At 41.3% G+C, this 17,142-nt stretch overlaps 1 protein-coding gene across 2 annotated transcripts in view; it reads left to right on the forward strand.

The window, feature by feature from the left end:
- The window catches only part of Cldn34 (claudin 34), a 158,688-nt gene that overhangs the window by 83,574 nt on the left and 57,972 nt on the right, over window positions 1-17,142 (forward strand). The window lies entirely within an intron of this gene.

Below are 17,142 nucleotides of genomic sequence, written 5' to 3' on the forward strand. Positions count from 1 at the left end.
ACTGATTTTTGTTTTTTATGTGTATGACTGTAGTGTCTGCATGGATAGATAGATGAATACTATGTCTGTGCCTGATGCTCTGGGAGGTCATGTGAGGGTTTCAGAGCCCCCAAAAATGGAGTTACAGGAAGTCATGAGCCTTTTGTGGGTGATGGGAACTGAAACCTGGTTCTTCGCAAAAACAAGTAGTTCTAACTGCTGAGCCATCCCTGTAGCCCCCCAAAACATAAATTTAAATTGGCTCAAGTCACCAATAAGGAGATAGAGACTGGCTGACCGAATTGAAAACCTATCCAAAAGCCACAGCACATTAGCTAAGGCATCCACAGACTGAGAGTTAAAGAATGGATGACAATCTATCATTCAACAGAAATCAAGAACAAGCTGATACAGCTATTTTGATGCTAAAGTATATTTCCAGCCAAAATAAGAAGAGCTAAAGAAGGCCACTTCCTGTTAGTAAAGGAAAAGATTTAGTAAAATATAATAACTGTAAATATGTATGCACCAAAAGCTGCAATTTTGAATTTCATAAAACAAACACTAAAAGACATGAACTATCAAGTGGTCCCTGATACAGTAATAATGTGAATGTTTAGTATGCCACTCTCAGCTGACAATAAATCATCTAAGCAAAAATTCAACAAAGAAACTCAAGAGTAAACTTACACAGCTCCTTTTATCCTCCTTATACAATTCTAAATCCCCTGTCTAGAGAGTGGTGCCATCCACCGAAAGAAGGAACGATGTGTTTATGACTTACAATTTAAGGAAAGGAAGTCATGTCAGTGGGAGTAGCACACAACTGGTCACGGGGCTGGTGTTGATCATATTTAGGGTGAGTCTTACCACATCAATTAACTTAGTCTAAATACATCATTCTCATGCTTAAAGTTCTCTTTGGTGGTTCTAGATTGCCCATCAAGCTGGCAATCGATATTAACCACCATAGAAGGATGTTCTCATTGAGAAATCTACTTATATTAGTTACATTTCTGTTACTGTGATAAAACACTGTGACCAAAGGCGACTTAAGGAAGAGAGGGTTTATTTGGCAGGTGGCTCTGGAGGCTAAAAGCCATGGAGGCAGAGTGGAGGCATCGAGTACCAGGCATGGAGGCAGGAACAGAGAGTCAAAGCTCATACCTTGAACCACAAGCACAAAGCAGAGTGTAACCTGGAAATGGCAAGGTTTTTTATCTCAAAGCTTCCCCAGGGACATAATTACTCCAGCCAAGACACACCCCCTAAACTTCCCTAAACAGTGCCACCAACTGGAACCAAGTATCCAAATGTCTGAGACTATGGCATCATCTCTCATTCAGACCACCACAGTACTCTTTTTTTTTTCCCTTCAGGGGAGAGCGCGAATGCAGTCTCACCACAGTACTCTTAAAGGCCCCATTTCCTGGTAGCACTCAAAAAGGAGAAAACAAGCTTCTCTTTTGTTTTTTAATGTAGAAAATTTCCATTTAATAAAAACTTTCAAAAGTTACATCGTGGAGATTAGACAATTGTAACTTATATTACATAAATATGCATCTCATATCTATTAATATTAGTATAACTATATACTTTTATGACCAAGCTTATAACTTCTCACTCATCGAGGAAAAAACAAAAATTGTAGAAGAAAGGTCTTTGGAAAGGATCTGAACCTTGATCATGACTCAGCCTTTTTTTTTTTTTTTTAATTCTTCTCTCATATTGGCATTTATTTCGGCTCAGAAATTTGGCAGGTCTGATAGTCTGTCCCAACAGCTTTGAGTTGACAGTGAGGCAGTACAATAAGGTAGGTGCATGTGATAGAGCCCAATCTCTAATACCATGATACAAGGAGCAAGAGGAAAATGAAAGTTTTGGAATCTCGGGGTATCATTTGGAGTCATCTTCCAATGACCTAAGGCCCTCTATTGCAATTAGTGTTAATTGTCAATTTGACAGGCTCTGAAATCATCTAGATGACAGGCTATAGGAACATTTGTAAGTGATTATTTAGGCTGTGGGCATGCTTCTGAAGGAATATGGTGATTCAGTTAACTGAAGGGAAAAGACACAGCCTAGAAGTGAGTGACACTATAGCCAAGGTTTCAGTTCTAGGCTGTATGAAAAGAAGAAATTATCTGAATACTACATTTCATTCCTCTCTCTATCATAATTGGATACAATGTGACCAGACTCTTCAAGGTTCTACTATCTAGGAACTCCATTATATTGCACCCTTCTAGGTGCCCATTTTCCATATTGCATATATTTACAATATATATGTGCATATTTCATTTTTAACATCCTGACTGAAGTTTCCTCTTTCTCCTCTCCTTCCAGTGCCTCAAGCTACCTCGTCTTGGTCTTGCACATTCATTCCAGCTCCACTTCTCTTCAAAAAAGGGCAGGTTTCTTATGAATATCAACCAAATATGGCATATAATGTTGCAGTAAGACTAGACACCTCCCCTGATATTGAGGCTGGACAAACCAACACAGTAGGAGGACATGGGCCCAAAAGAAACCAAAAGAGTCTGAACCCTTTATTCTGTTGTTAAGAGTCCCATAAGAACACTAAGCTACACAACTATAGCGTAGGCATAGGTCAATTCGATGCAAGTTCAGTCTCTATAAGCCACTATGAGCCTAGGTTACAGGATGCTGTAGGTTTGCTTGTGGTGCCCTTGACCACTCTGGTTCCTATAATCCTTCCTCTGTTGCGCAGGATTCCCCAAGTTCCACATACTGTTTGGCTGTGGGTCTCTGAAACTAGAAAGTAAACTTCTAACTTAACATAAAAGCGTACTAGATACAGAAATAAACTTAAACTCAGCACACAAATCCAGGAACAAAAAATGGAAAAATAATATGATCAGGAGTTTAAAAAGTATCTACACTAAAAGGGGAAATACTGGAAGACCTTAAAGGAGTAGGCAGACAAAGAAGAAAATGGAGAGCTTTCAAGGTTAAGAAAGAGAAAACAAGAATGAATAGCAGTGGAGAAGAATGTTACAATGAGAAAAGGAATAAAACGAAGAGTTCACCAAATATCTTTTGAGGGCAGGAAGAAACAAAACCAAAATATTCCCAAAGAATACCGAATCACTTAAATGCATGAAGTTGAATATCCTGAACAGGTGCAGAGAAACTGAAGCCAATTTGAGAGTCAACAAAACCAGAGGACTCAAGGCCATGCTGCTCAAAAGTGCCTTCACTGGCATCCTGTGAAGCTTTTATTTGGAGAGCTCAGACTTCAAAGTTGGAAAAGAGAAACAGTGAAAAACATGTCAAGTATTTCTCATCACTATCAGCAGGTTGTTCAGGAGACAGAAGGCTTTTGCTATTGTCCTTGAAAGCTCTAAGTTGCATGGCTAAGAAAAGGAGAGAAAACATCTTGACAGTCAGTCCTTGGATAGGTGGAGGTCGTCCCTAGGGAGCAACAAAGTTCTATGGACCAGGAGTACATGCAGCAGGGGAGTGTGGGAAAGTCTATTACCTGCATGCTACATCCCACCTCCCTTTCTGTGAACTCATTAGAGTAATGGGAAGTTCATATGATTGAGTAAGACAATACATGGGGTTCATGAGGCATTGCAAAATGTAGGGTAAATCAAAATTAGAATCACTGCCAGTGATCCCAGAAGAGGAAGAAGCAAGGAGAACCAATTAGGCTAGCCCCACCAGGAGGAGGCTGTGATTTAATAGATCTCCTCCAGCAGTCCAGCCAACTGTTGTGGGACCAGGAAAGAGTTATCTGTCCAATTGAAGCAATACACACCAGGAAACTGATGATAACCCATATGAAGTTCCAGCAGTCAGTAAAAAATGGCAGCACATTCTGCCAAACCACTGTTCCAAGTTCCTTCCTATGTGTATATAATTCCCCTAAGATAGCAGCTGAGGCATTGATAGTGTTGCTGAAGACACTGGCCAATTGGGAGATTCCGCATTTGAAGGAGCACTATTGGTCCTAGAAGCAGAAAGGTGGTTTGACTTAGACCTAACAAGTAAAGATTGTCTTCACAAGTAGACTTAGATTGTGCTAGCTAAGGTGGAAAAAGTTGAAGAACTCTGTCTGTAGACCAGTCTCCCTAGAAATGGGCCGGCAATGCCTTAAAGGCTGTGTGATTACATGTAACAGCCCATCCAGAAGACAGAGCTTTGCCCAAAAGAGCAAAGACATATTACTTTCCCCAGTACAGCTATAGGATTGTCTTAGTAAGGATTTGATTGCTGTGAAGAGACGCCATGACCACAGCTACTGTCATAAAGGAAAACATTTCATTGGAGCTGCCTTGCAGTTTCAGAGATTTAGTCCATTGTCATCATGGCAGGAAGCATGGCAGCATCCAGGCAGACATGGTGCTGGAGGAGGAGCTGAGAGTTCTACATCTTGATCCACGGGCAGCATGGAGAGAATGTGAGCCATACTAGGTGTAGCCTGAGCAAATGAGACTACAAAGTCTGACCCCACAGTGACACATTCCCTACTACAACAACACTACACCTTCTAATGGTGCTATTTCATACTGGCCAAGCATTCAACACATAGGATTGTGGGGCTATTCCTATTCAAACCACCACGAGGGCACATGGTCAGTATTCATACAGTCAAGACATAAAGCCATGAGCCTGCATGGAAGGCATTGGGTAAAAACACTGGATGTTTGTCATAATTGGATCACCCTGTGAACTGACATCCTCACCTGTGACCATGAATGGAAAGCAAATCATGGGGAGCACGGTTGTGGGGTGACAGTATTTCTTGTTCCTCAGTTCAGAGCTCAGACTATTAAGTAAGTTTTTCAATTGAGCCAAGTGGGTGGTAATGCTTGCTCTGTGTGACACATAATTTTCTCTTTGGGGATGGTGATGTGTCTCCATTTGAATGACATTTCAAGGTGTCCTCATCATTGAAATTATGCTGTTTCATGATGATGCTTTGATCCAAGCTTCCTTTTAGTTGTCTGTGGAAGCACAGCACACCTCTGACCGCCTCACCTTAGCAAGGTCAGGCTTCCAAGCACTTTCAAGTTGTCTGGGAGCCTCTGGCACAATTGGCCCAGTCCAACACTACCATTCTTCTGAACTCCCATGATTACCCAAAAATCTTAAGTTAATACAATATAATGAAGAGAAAATTAATCTCTGGGGGGAGATGAGATTTACCCCTGTATGTTTTTCAAGAAACATTTTGATGATATGATGTTTGTGTTTAATTATGGCTTGGCTTTGCAGGTGCTCAGGGATAAAGGTTATGTGCCCAATGTGCCCATCAGCTCAGAACACACAAAGTGAGCACTGGCATGTGTGGGTGCATTAGCAGTCTTAATTGTAGTAGGTAGAGCTACAATAGAAACCACATTTGCTAATCATGTAACAACATGAAAGGCTCCTTCTCCAGGTAGCACTATAGCTCATGTGTAATCCTAATAAGTGTCAACCATGTGAACAAAGGAGAAAGGGCCAGAGAATCAAATATAAGTACCAACCATCTGTAAGGGCTCATTGGGTCACATCTGTGAAAGAACAAGTATTTGAAATGGCACAGGAGGGACAGGAAATTATGATGTATAGTGGTTTGGATCTAGCAGAAACAAAGCATTTTTTGTAAGAAAGAAACCTGAGCATGTGTAATTGCATGCTAGCAGTGGAGAACTTTGATAGCTCTAAAGGCCACCAAACTGTCCAATTGATCCAGGGGACCCAGAAGCCCAGAATGAGATCCCATGTGAGTAACATAGACAGGATGTACTCATTGTCCTGTGAAATGTTGGGCCAGAAAACATATCAAAGAGATAGGACTGTTTTCATTTTCTATAATGGTAGCAGTTTCGAAAAGTGGTTATGAAACTGTAGCATATTAAGAATCACTCAAATACTAAATGAGGTAGAAACATCCCTTAGGAATATCTATACAGCATGGATATCATTGTGCTGTGTTGTGTTGTGTTGTGTTGTGTTGTGTTGTGTTGTGTTGAAGAAAATAACAAGGTGGTTTGTAAAATCTTCACGAATGGGCCAGCATAGGCTAACTATCAGAGACTGATATCTAAAGTAGGCAGAGGCTGCCTCAATGAGAAAAGTGAGAACAATGTTGGGGACTATGCAAATAGCAAATTTGAAGGAAGAAAGAAATAAGACTTCCTAAGAAGACAGATAATGCAATCTGTCAACAATCTAGTTTCTGCATAAAAAGGAAAAAAGTGTCTTCACTGCTGACAAGTTTATTTTTAAATACATAAAGATTAAATACACATTATTTTTAACAATGATCATGAGCAAGAAGAGCAACGGTAGTGAAACACATCACATAACCGACAGAAAAATCCTCCCAGAATGGAATGATCACCATTTCTTTTTAAATGAACAAAAAGACGTTGATCTGGTTCTGTTTTCAAAATGCCTAGGTTATAAGGATTTCTGCCTCAGAAATCAAAGGAAGCAGAAACACACATTTATAGACTTTTACATTTTTGTACAATTAGCAGAACATACAAGGAAAACATATGAAATCTCCTATTTTATTAAAAAAAATTGGGCCCTAGTTTAAGGAGATAAAAAGAGAATATGATAAAATACTTTTCAGAGCTCCAATAACAACAATGTTGAGAACAAAGTTGTCATAAAGGCTTGGTCTACCACACTCTTTACTAAGCCTCCCACTTAAAAGCAAAAACCCAGCTATGTCTTCCTCATGTAAGGCCTACCCCAAAAAGAGGTTGATGGGAATCTACAAAGCAATACCACAGAGAAATACAAAAGCAGGCTTAGGTAAAACCTGTATCTCCCCTTGTAGGCCCCAGGAAGCATTTAGAAAAGAAACTGAACAGGACAAAAGACTGGGTGTTATGTATGTCACTGATAGGGAAGAGAACAAAACAAACAAAAGAAAAACAAACAACAACAAATCCACTAGTGCTGCCAACCTCTGTAATTTATACTTTTATTAAGCAAACAGAATTCATGTGTAAAAATCTCTGAAGAAAACTTATGAAATGAGTGAAGAATTTGACTGGTATTTTTTAAACAGTTGCTTTTTTATTACAAACTCATAATGATCTTTGTTTTAATGAAATAAAATGTGAAAAAATGAGGAGGCAGGTCTTTATTGGTGGAGAATAATACCTAGTTACCAAAAGTCTGCCTGACCAAATATGAGCTAGTAGTAATTTTGAAGGTGAGTTTGGACAACAGTTCTTTGACCAAACAAACACACAACCAAAACTGACCCTCACGAGCAATCATTCAGTTTCAACAAATCAAACAAATTTTGACATTAAAGCAACTAGCTTGGAAGTGGGATTGAACCTGAGAGCCAGAACATCATTAAATAGCTTTTAACTCTGCGATACAGTACGATCTGTTATGGTTCATACAGGAATATTCAGATCAATGAAACAGCCTGTGGCTTGTATTTCAGGTAAACGATGAGATTTTGTAACCATTGGAGATACCAGGTTGCTTAAGAAGTGGTTTATGGATATACAATGTGAGATGCAATTCTAAGTACCTCCACTGACTGACATCTGGCTCAGCTAGCAAATGTGTGTGTGTGTGTGTGTGTCTGTGTGTCTGTCTGTCTGTCTGTCTGTCTGTCTGTATATGTGTGTCTGTGTTTGCATGCTTTTTGTTTGTAGAATATGATGATGACACTGAAATGAAATTGACTTGAATGCAATTGACTTGAATGTAATGAACAATGCAAGCAGACATTAGTTTCAGTAGTCCTCAATTACTAAGTCGTATTTTTTTTGAATACTAAGTCATATTCATTTTTGAGAAATGAAGATCACCTACTGTATGAGGTACTCTAACATTGTGTCTCAGGGACAGGAATCAAGATTGATGTGTTTATAAAAAGATAAAGAGATATAGAACATGATCTATGGATCATGGGAGGTATGGGAAAGGGGATGTCTCAGAGGACTCATGCCTAGACACCCCTCTCCCCTGAGGGACCAGCCACAAAGCAGTATAGAATAGAATAGAATAGAATAGAATAGAATAGAATAGAATAGAATAGAATATAGTTTGTTCAAAGAATGGGGAAGGACATAAAGAGGATAGTAGAGGCAGAGAAAGGCAGAGAGGAGAGAGAGAGAGAGAGAGAGAGAGAGAGAGAGAGAGAGAGAGAGAGAGAGAAGAGAAGTAGAGGGCAGCCATGAGCACAAGGAGAGAGGAGAAAGGCAAGGAGGAAAGGGCTAGGGGACAGAGGGGGAACAAGGAGGCAAGAAGGCAAGAGATCAAGAGAGGGAGGAGTGGGCAAGCAGCCCCTTTTATAGTGGGTCAGGCCTACCTGGCTGTTGCTAGGTAACTGTGGAGAGGAGCATACCAGGCTGTTGCCAGGTAACTGTGGAGTAGAGTTTACACAGAATGCTAACAAAGGTACCACCTATATAAAGGATAATATATACCTGAGGGAATAGTTTTTTGACAGGAGCCAAAGCAGAGCCTACATATGCCTGGCATATAATTATGTTGATTAACATGCTTTGAGATAGCAGTTTGCATTGATATATTTTGGCAGGGGACATCAAAGTAAATCTTGGCATGGCAAAGGCAAGTCTTTCACAGTCTTGTGATCTTAAGGGGATGATGGACAAAATAATCTTTTAGATCTACAGTTATCAATTGTTAACCATTTGGAATCACAGTAGGAAAAGCAAGCTCAGAAGGAGAGGACCCATAGGTTGCTTTTTATTGCACTAATGTGATTTAAATCTTGCAGCTGCTCCTTTAGCATCATGAAAGACTAATGCTTTAAATAACATCTCTTTGAGATTAGATCCAGGAGGTCTCCTTCAAATTGTTATTTAGCTGGGTGGTAGTGGCACACTGCTTTAACCCCAGAACTTTGGAGGCAGATGCTGGCAGATTTCTGTGAGTCCTAGGCTAGCCTGTTCTACTGAGGGAATTCCAGGAAAGCCAAGGCTGCAAACAGAATACCTGTTTCAAAAAACCAAAACCAAACAAACAAATGACCACAAACTGTTCTTTGACCTACTTGTGAGGTCTATTTAAGGGTCAGTTGACCCCTGTGCGATTTCTGAATAGGTTGCAAGCTTTTTTCAGGCGTTGAAATATTTTCCCAGCCTCTGATACAACAAAGTCTCATTGGCTTACTTCCTGAGTATCTTGATGCATTTGCCTCTTGAGTCTCTTCCATTGTCCTCACACCATAAGCTGTTGAGTGTTGATCAACATGGGAAGAATGACATTTTGATTTTGAGCTGTTTGCTTAACAGCCTTTTCAGGCCACCAAGTGCCCAACTGAAGGAATTCAGCAAAGGAAGTCCTGATCAGTGTGTGCTAGTCATGGTGGATGTAGTGGTTTGAATAAGAATGTGCCCCCTGCCCTCATTCCTAGACTCATACATTTGAATGCTTAGTCATCAGGGAAATGATTAAGAGTTGTGGCCTTCTTGGAATAGATGTTGTGGATGTAGTGGTTTGAATAAGAATGTGCCCCCTGCCCTCATTCCTAGACTCATACATTTGAATGCTTAGTCATCAGGGACTGATTAAGAGTTGTGGCCTTCTTGGAATAGATGTATCCTTGCTGTAGGAAGCTTGTCTCTGGAAATGGGATTTGAGGTTACAATAGCCCAAGTCAAGCCCAGTGGTTGTCTTTCTTCCTGCTGTCTAGAGACATGAATGTGGAACTCTCCACTACTTCTCCAGCACCATGTCTGCCTCTGTGTTCCCCACCATGATGTCAATGGATTAAACCTCTAAAATTGTAAGCAATCCCCAAATACAAGTTTTCTTTCACAGGAGTTGCTATGTTCATGGACTCTTCACAGCATCAGAACAACAACTAAGACAGAAGGTGGTACCAGGGAGCAGGGAGAGTATTGCTGTGATAGGCCTGACCAAGCCTCTTCCTCCCAGATTATGTGAAAAAACTCAAAGGGGGATTCTCACTCAAGTCTCAGGAAGGCGCCTACCCAAAAGCTCACGAGGGACCAGCTTGCTGCAAACACATGAGGCAGTTTAATATCAGAGCTCTGGGCCAGCCCATATCTCTATATCTCACATAGAAGATATAGGGACTGACCCTGAGGCTCACAGGATTAGGACTTTTTATAGGCAAGGGGTGGGGGAAGTGGGAGATTTTTAAGTGGGTACACATGATTGGTTGTTTTACATTTTTGAACATCAGCAGGCTGTATAGGCCGAGTGGGCTTAAAAGGGGGAATGGTGGAAGAACACCAGATGGCCCATTACTCATTTGGATATATCTCTGTTCTTCTAAGGATGTCCTTGTATACTTTTTATCTTTCATAGTCAGTCAGTTCTTTGGATGATTTAATAGGCCTTTGTCTTGTAACTCCATATTTTCTCTAACTAATTAACTGGACCCAAACCTGCTGACAGGCATTTTTGACTATTTAGGTTAGGGAAAAGGAATCATAGGGCCCTGCTCTTTTATTAGTTTGGTGCCTATTTCAAAATTTTCTTCCATATGAACTTTGGGTCTTTGGGGCTTTGGTTTTGGAAAGCACTTGAAAGGCTCACCTTAAGTGGGACTTAATGGAACAGATAAGTAAAGGTGTGGAAGACAGTGGTGCTGAGAGCAATATCAATTTGGAAAGCCAGTATGGAGAGGAATCAGAGGAGAAGAATATTGTATTGGTAAGTGGCCCAGAGACTCTTCTTGTAATATTTTGACAAAGAATGTGGCTGGTTTTGCCCTTGTCCAAAAAATCTTCATGCACCTAAAATGTTTGTAGTATTGGATTAATTACATTGGCAAAGTAGATTTGAAAACAGCCAAATGTTGATTTTGTTATGTGGTTATTAGAGGCTACACTTCTGCAGATCCTTAATGACAAGAAGAGAGCTAAATGCTGCTCTCAAGGAGGTCAAAAGGATTAAAAGCCTGATGCTAAGTGGAATAAAGGGAGTGGTGGCCTCAGGGAAAGACCCTACCAAGCTAAGTTCCCAACTTGTAGAAAATAAAAATAAAACATTAAAGGAACTCTTAAGCTGTGACAGAGACCATTGAAAACAGACCTCTGATGAAAATGTACTTGAATGAGGGGCCCAAGGTCAACCCCAGCAAGCAGTAGAAGTTTGCAGATGTGGCCATGTGATTCTGGCTTTAGATTCAAGAATAAGAGAAAAAGGTTGTGCACTTCTTCTGCATGGGTTAGGAAAGCTGCTGATACCTGCTGTGTTTCAGGGAGGTCTTTGCTTGGTTGCCCACAGAGGCCCTTGCTTGAAACAGTAAGGGGAAGCCTTGATTGTGAGGAGACCCCATGGTCTTGGGGATGCCAGAATCTTGGGATTCCTGTTAACAGGGAGTGGAATGAGCCCAAGAAAGAGAAAAGTGTGTTATAGTCAACAAAGTAGTCAACAAAGATGACAGGAGTTGGAGATCTGAAGAGCACTTTGACATCAGACATGGAGATGCAGAATTTGGAGTTTACCCTGAGGGTTTCAGGCTTGCTTTGGTCCACTATTTCCTCATTAGGCTTCCTTCCCTCCTTTTTGAGATGGTAATATATATTCTGTAGCACTGTATGTTGGAAGTATGGAATCTGCTTTTTTATTTTGGTTTTGCAGAGGTTTACAGGTAAGAGATTGCCATGAATCTCATTTTAAAATTTGGATTATTAAATAGTGTTGAGACTGTTATAGACTATGGGAACAATTGAATTCTGACGAAATTCATTTTCAATACAATATGGCTACAAGCCTATGGGGGATTGGAATTCAGTGATTTGATAAGAATGACCCCATAGCCTCATATAATTGAGTGCTCAGTCATCAGGGAGTGGAACCACTACTTAGAAGGATTAAGGAGTGTTGTCTAGCTCAGTGTTTCCCCTGTGGTAGGTGGCTTCCTGCCATGCTGATAAGGGACTAAACCTCTGAACTTCAAGCCATCCCTAATTAAATACTTCTGCTTATGAGAGTTGCCATGGTCATGGCATCTCTTCAGAGTCATAAAAAACGATAAATAAGGCAACTGCCATGGTTTGACTGTGATCATTCCCTCTATACTCAGACTGTGTATGGCTCATGTATGCCTTTGATCTCAGCACTGCAGAGGCAGAGGCAGGTGTCTATCTGAGAATTCAGAGCAGCCTCATGTACATAGGGAGTCCTGGACAGCCAGAGCTACCTAATGGAAGGAGTGTCTCAAAGCAAAACAAATCAAGACAAACACACACACACACACACACACACACACACACACACACAAACCCTACGTTGAAAAGCCAGAATGTACCACCATGAGAAGTGAGGCTTAATGGAAGAAGGTATTTAGGGGGAATGGAAATTTCTGGTTTCTTTAACAACTTTGTTGTGTCGCATGAATGTTTTTCTGGAAGCTGTATTGTGAGAGAGCATGTAATGTTTTGCTTAAAACAGACACTTGAGAGGGCTCTTGATGTTTAGAAAGAATAGAAATGGAACTCCACAAACAATGAGAGGAAACTCTTATATTTACATGGAGTTCCAAGTTTAACTGGTCTTCACTTCTGAGAGAGAAATGTGCCAAAGAACTTCCTGTGTTGTTCCTGCTGATTCTCCCCACCCCCATGGACTCCTGCCAATTTGGAGGATCTTGCTCTTTGGAGGATTTGCTGTTTCTGCTGGATCATGCTGCCTCTACTGATTTGAGTTTGGTGTTTTCTATTGAACTGGACTGCTTGTATCCTGACAACAAAGAGTGAAACCATCCAAAGGAAGTATTTATACCCAAGTACACAACACCCTTTTCCTATTTATGTTCTTTCCCAGCTCCCTCTGGTCAGCCTTAAGAACGGAGGTTGAACTGTTTGAAAACCCTAAATTAAAATATGGTTTGAAAAAATCTAAGCCTACATTTAGGTGATGAGGACTCTGATCCAGGGAATGGATAATTAGGAACATAAAAAAGATGGACATGATTCTAAGGTATGTAGTTAATGAATAAAGTGCTTGCCATGCAGGTATGATGACCACAGTTAAGATTCATCATCCTAAAATCCAGGTGGGTGTGGTGATTCTCCTGTGATCCCTGCACTCTGGAGGCAGGGATAAAGAATCCCTGGGGGAGGCCTTGATAGTCCTGTGTTCAATGAGAGAATATGACTCAATAAATAAGGTGCAGTGCCATCAAGAAAGACATCTAGTGCCAACCTCTAGCCATGCACTAGTACCACACACATAAAGAGAAACCAAGCAAAGCAAAGCAAAGAGGTTTCTGAGTACATTTGGCTCTGAGCCCAGATAAGGACACAATTCATGTCCACTTGCTGTCCTTCCTGCTTTCTGACATTTGAGAGCATGCCAAAAAGTCCCTCACCAGACACAAGAAGACAGCTCCTTGATGTTGATCTTCCTGGGATCCAGAATTGTGAGAAGTTGGCAAGGCTTTCTGCATTAAACACATGCATTTGTACTCTGTCTTATAGGGAAAAAATCTGCATGCTCATACTGTTAATCCCCACTGCCCCTGGAATAGTACAAGGTAGATTTCAGAAGTAACTTACTGGACTCAGCACAGTGTAGGAGCTGCCTCTGTGTGGTACATAAGTGAGGAACTCACAGAGGAACGCCAGGATTCTTAGGAAGGATAATACATAAAACACTGAGTAAAGGACAGAGAGAAAGAACTGCTTTTGAGCCCTTCTGAGACGTCTAGTGTAACTTCTGTTTTCCTTGATAAAGGCCATGAAGTGTCCTGGGAAGTCCATCTCTGAAACACCCCACAGCAGTGTCAGTGGAATGAATGACAGAAAATGTGACCCATTCCTTTCTACTGTGTGCCTCCTCACATCACCTACCTGCTGAGGCATGGCTATGCCTCTCACATGGCTATGGAGATAATGCTCCTCCCTTCTTAAATTTTCTTTTGAGACAGGGTCTTACTCTTTAGCCCAGACTATCCTCAAGCTCAAGTCCACACTCCTGCTTCACCCTTTGAGTGCTTGCCTAATAGATGTGTACCTGCATATCTAAGAATACTGTGCTTCTTAGTAACAAACTAATTTCACTGGCAAAAGCAGTAGTAGTCTCAGGACTATATCAAAGCACAGGGCAGATCCAGGCTACAAGGAAGTTTGTCCAGAGTGAGAAATAGTGTCCTGAACTCCCGTACATACTGCCCTCTCAGAAGGTATACATAAACATGGTTAATGCTCACCCTAGAAGAAAGTCTGTTCATGGTCACTGTTAGGGAGAAATCTTCCTCTCTAAGGACTCTAGAGAACAATAATTCTCCATTTCACCACCCAGCCAGGAAGAAGTGGGGAGTGTGTTAGGAGCAGCTCAGACATAATCTCTGATCTATTCATGCCATCAAGGACCACCAGGATCTTTCTTACACCACAGATAGCCTGAGCCAAATGTAGCAAGGCACTCTCTATTCCTGTATCTCTCCTGACAGCAGATCTCCCCAATGACCCAGGCAGATGTTCTATTCCATTCATGTAGGTGAACTCTGCTCATTCCCTCATGCCTCTGCCAACTGGGAGCCAGGAGTATACATGATGGTGGCAGTTTCTGAGGAAAGATTTATCATGGGTGACTATGAGTAGGACTCAGCTGAGGTAGGACACCTTCCAGAAGGTCATCTCTGATTTCCTTCACACCATCTCTAAGTGTAAATCGCTAGCCTGGGATTGGAGTGGTCTGTGAGTTTCTCTGATTCACCCTTCACAAAGTCTTACTTAAGAAATATGGAGAATTCAGGGCCCTTTTATAAATATATCAGTATTTCAGCCTTATAGAATTGAGGTCATTTGAATAGGTATGGCTGCCATAGACTCATGAGTTTGAATACTTGGTAATAGCACAATTAGGAAATATGGCTTTGTTGAAGGAAATGTGTCACTGTGGAAGTCTTCTTTGAGGTCTTCAGTGCTCAAGAGCTGCTCAGTGTAGAACACAATCCTCTCCTTGCTGCCTGTGGATCAGGATGTAGAAGTTTCAGCTCCTCCTACCTCATGTCAGCCTGGACACTGTCAAGCTTCCAAGATGATAATGGACTGAACCTCTGAAATTTTGAGCAAGCTAGAATCAAATGTTGTCCTTTATAAGAGTTGCTTTGGTCATGGTGTGTCTTCACATCAATGAAATCCTAACTAAGACAAGAATCTGTATTTTTTCCACATTGCAATGCAGTAGAGGCCCAATACTGAGAGCCTGGGTAATATCCCTGATATCACATGACCCCTATGAGATGGAATTCCAACCTGGGTGTGCCTTACCTCAGATCCCTGTGCCTTTGTTGGTGGAGCAATACCTCTCCAGATTCTCTGCCTCCTTAGAAGTCTGAGTTAGCAAGTAATTTTGAGGCAGAGGGTTCAAATAAGGAATGCCTAGAGGTGAGACTGGATGCCCAGGTCATGGAACTGGTGTGGTAAATCCTTCTCACCCTTTATTCAGGCCATGCTTCATTCTCAGTCCCTGGTGTGCAGCCAAACCAACCTTGTTCATCCATGCAGTCTGAACAAACAGGGCCAGGTTCCTGCTCTCCTTGGCTCATACCCCAGTGTGGATGAGGAGAAAGTAAGTAGCCAAAGAACAAATGCTTGCATGTGGAGGTGATGATACTACAAATAGACTTTTTTAGTTTGAAGTTAAAATGGTATTGTTTCCTTTCCCACCTTTCCTTACAGTATATGCTCCGGAAATGAACTTATATCGGCTGAGAGGAACAGGATTCATTTAATCATTTTGGTTAAATACTATTAGAACATGTTGCCAAGAATAGCAAAATCTTCCATCAGTAAAAGGCATGTGAGCTGAAGAGTGGTTGCCTAGCACACACTAGGGCAGCAGGAAAGGAAGCCAAATTCCAGCCATGCAACAGCACACAGACAGTTAAGTGTGTCCAGGCCCTGGCTCACAGTGCTTCTCCATTTATACTGCCTAAAGGGATAGATCCTATGGTACCACACTTAGAAGAGATACTCTTCTAAACAGTATCCCTAAAAAGAACACCAACTTAATAAACACCCACTATGACCAATTATGGATGTGAAAAAAAAAACAAAGAGTATAATGAAATGTAGTCATTACCTTTGGGAGCTCATGAATATGGGACAAAGGGACACACAGTTGCTTGGTGGTGGCTGCACATGAGTTTAATTCTAGGATGTGGGAGGCAGAGGCAGGCAGATCTCTGAGTTCAAGGTCAGCCTGGTCTACAGAGTGAGTTCCAGGACAGCTAGTGCTACATAGAAAAACACTGTCTTGAACAAAAAGTAGATGCAGACATGAGGTATGGAACTACACCGAGAATTGAACAGGAAGGGCCCAGAGAGACAGACAAAGCAACAGGAGGAAGACTGACATTTTGTACCAGTGCCAAGCCCCACTGCTCACCAGACACTAATTTCTGGGTTTGCATCATAGATCTTGACAGCCATGACCTGTGTGAGACTTACAAGTCTCACCTACAGAACAACGTCATCTGACTGTCCAGAACACATTCTCCTGACATGTCTTTCATGAGCACTCCATGGTTCCATCAACAACAGCCAATGGAACCCAATCCTAAGGAGTGAACCAATGAAGCAAAGTTCTGTGAACATACAATAATGGGGGAAATTTCCTTCTGCAAGGTTGCTAGACCCTTGGGAACTGAGTCTGGGAGAAGATGTGATGCTTGTCATGCCTCAGAATGAACAGGAACTGCCTTAGCCACTCAGAACAGATGAGGTCCAGCTGAAAAACAACTGGCAGATTACCACCTACAGAGCAAAGGTGGTAGTGTGGCTACTGCACCAATATCACACACTTGTAGATTCTGGACCCTGTAGGAATGAAAGGCATAGGCATTCTCTGGGTGAACACAAATACAAGGTGTGACTTCCTGAATTCATACATACATCTTTAAGGTAATATTGCTCAGAGGGCTCCTCAACTGCAGGGCAGGTACCTTGCAAAAATGACAACATGGTGTGAACCAGAGAGGAGTGAGACACAGAGGAAGAGCTCTGCTTAAGTGAATCAAGAAGGGCTTAATCCTGGGTGTGGTAGGAGTTTGTGGTCCACGTTGTGTAGACTGTATCTGATATTGTGAGGTTTTATTTTTTTTAGTAGATGATATTTATGCATAGATAGATAGATAGATAGATAGATAGATAGATGGGTTTAGATAGATTTCTTCTGAATTTGAAATACAAAATTTATGTGTTTTGCACATTATAT

The sequence above is a fragment of the Arvicanthis niloticus genome, chromosome X, assembly GCF_011762505.2.
Source record: "Arvicanthis niloticus isolate mArvNil1 chromosome X, mArvNil1.pat.X, whole genome shotgun sequence".
Classification (NCBI taxonomy): domain Eukaryota; kingdom Metazoa; phylum Chordata; class Mammalia; order Rodentia; family Muridae; genus Arvicanthis; species Arvicanthis niloticus.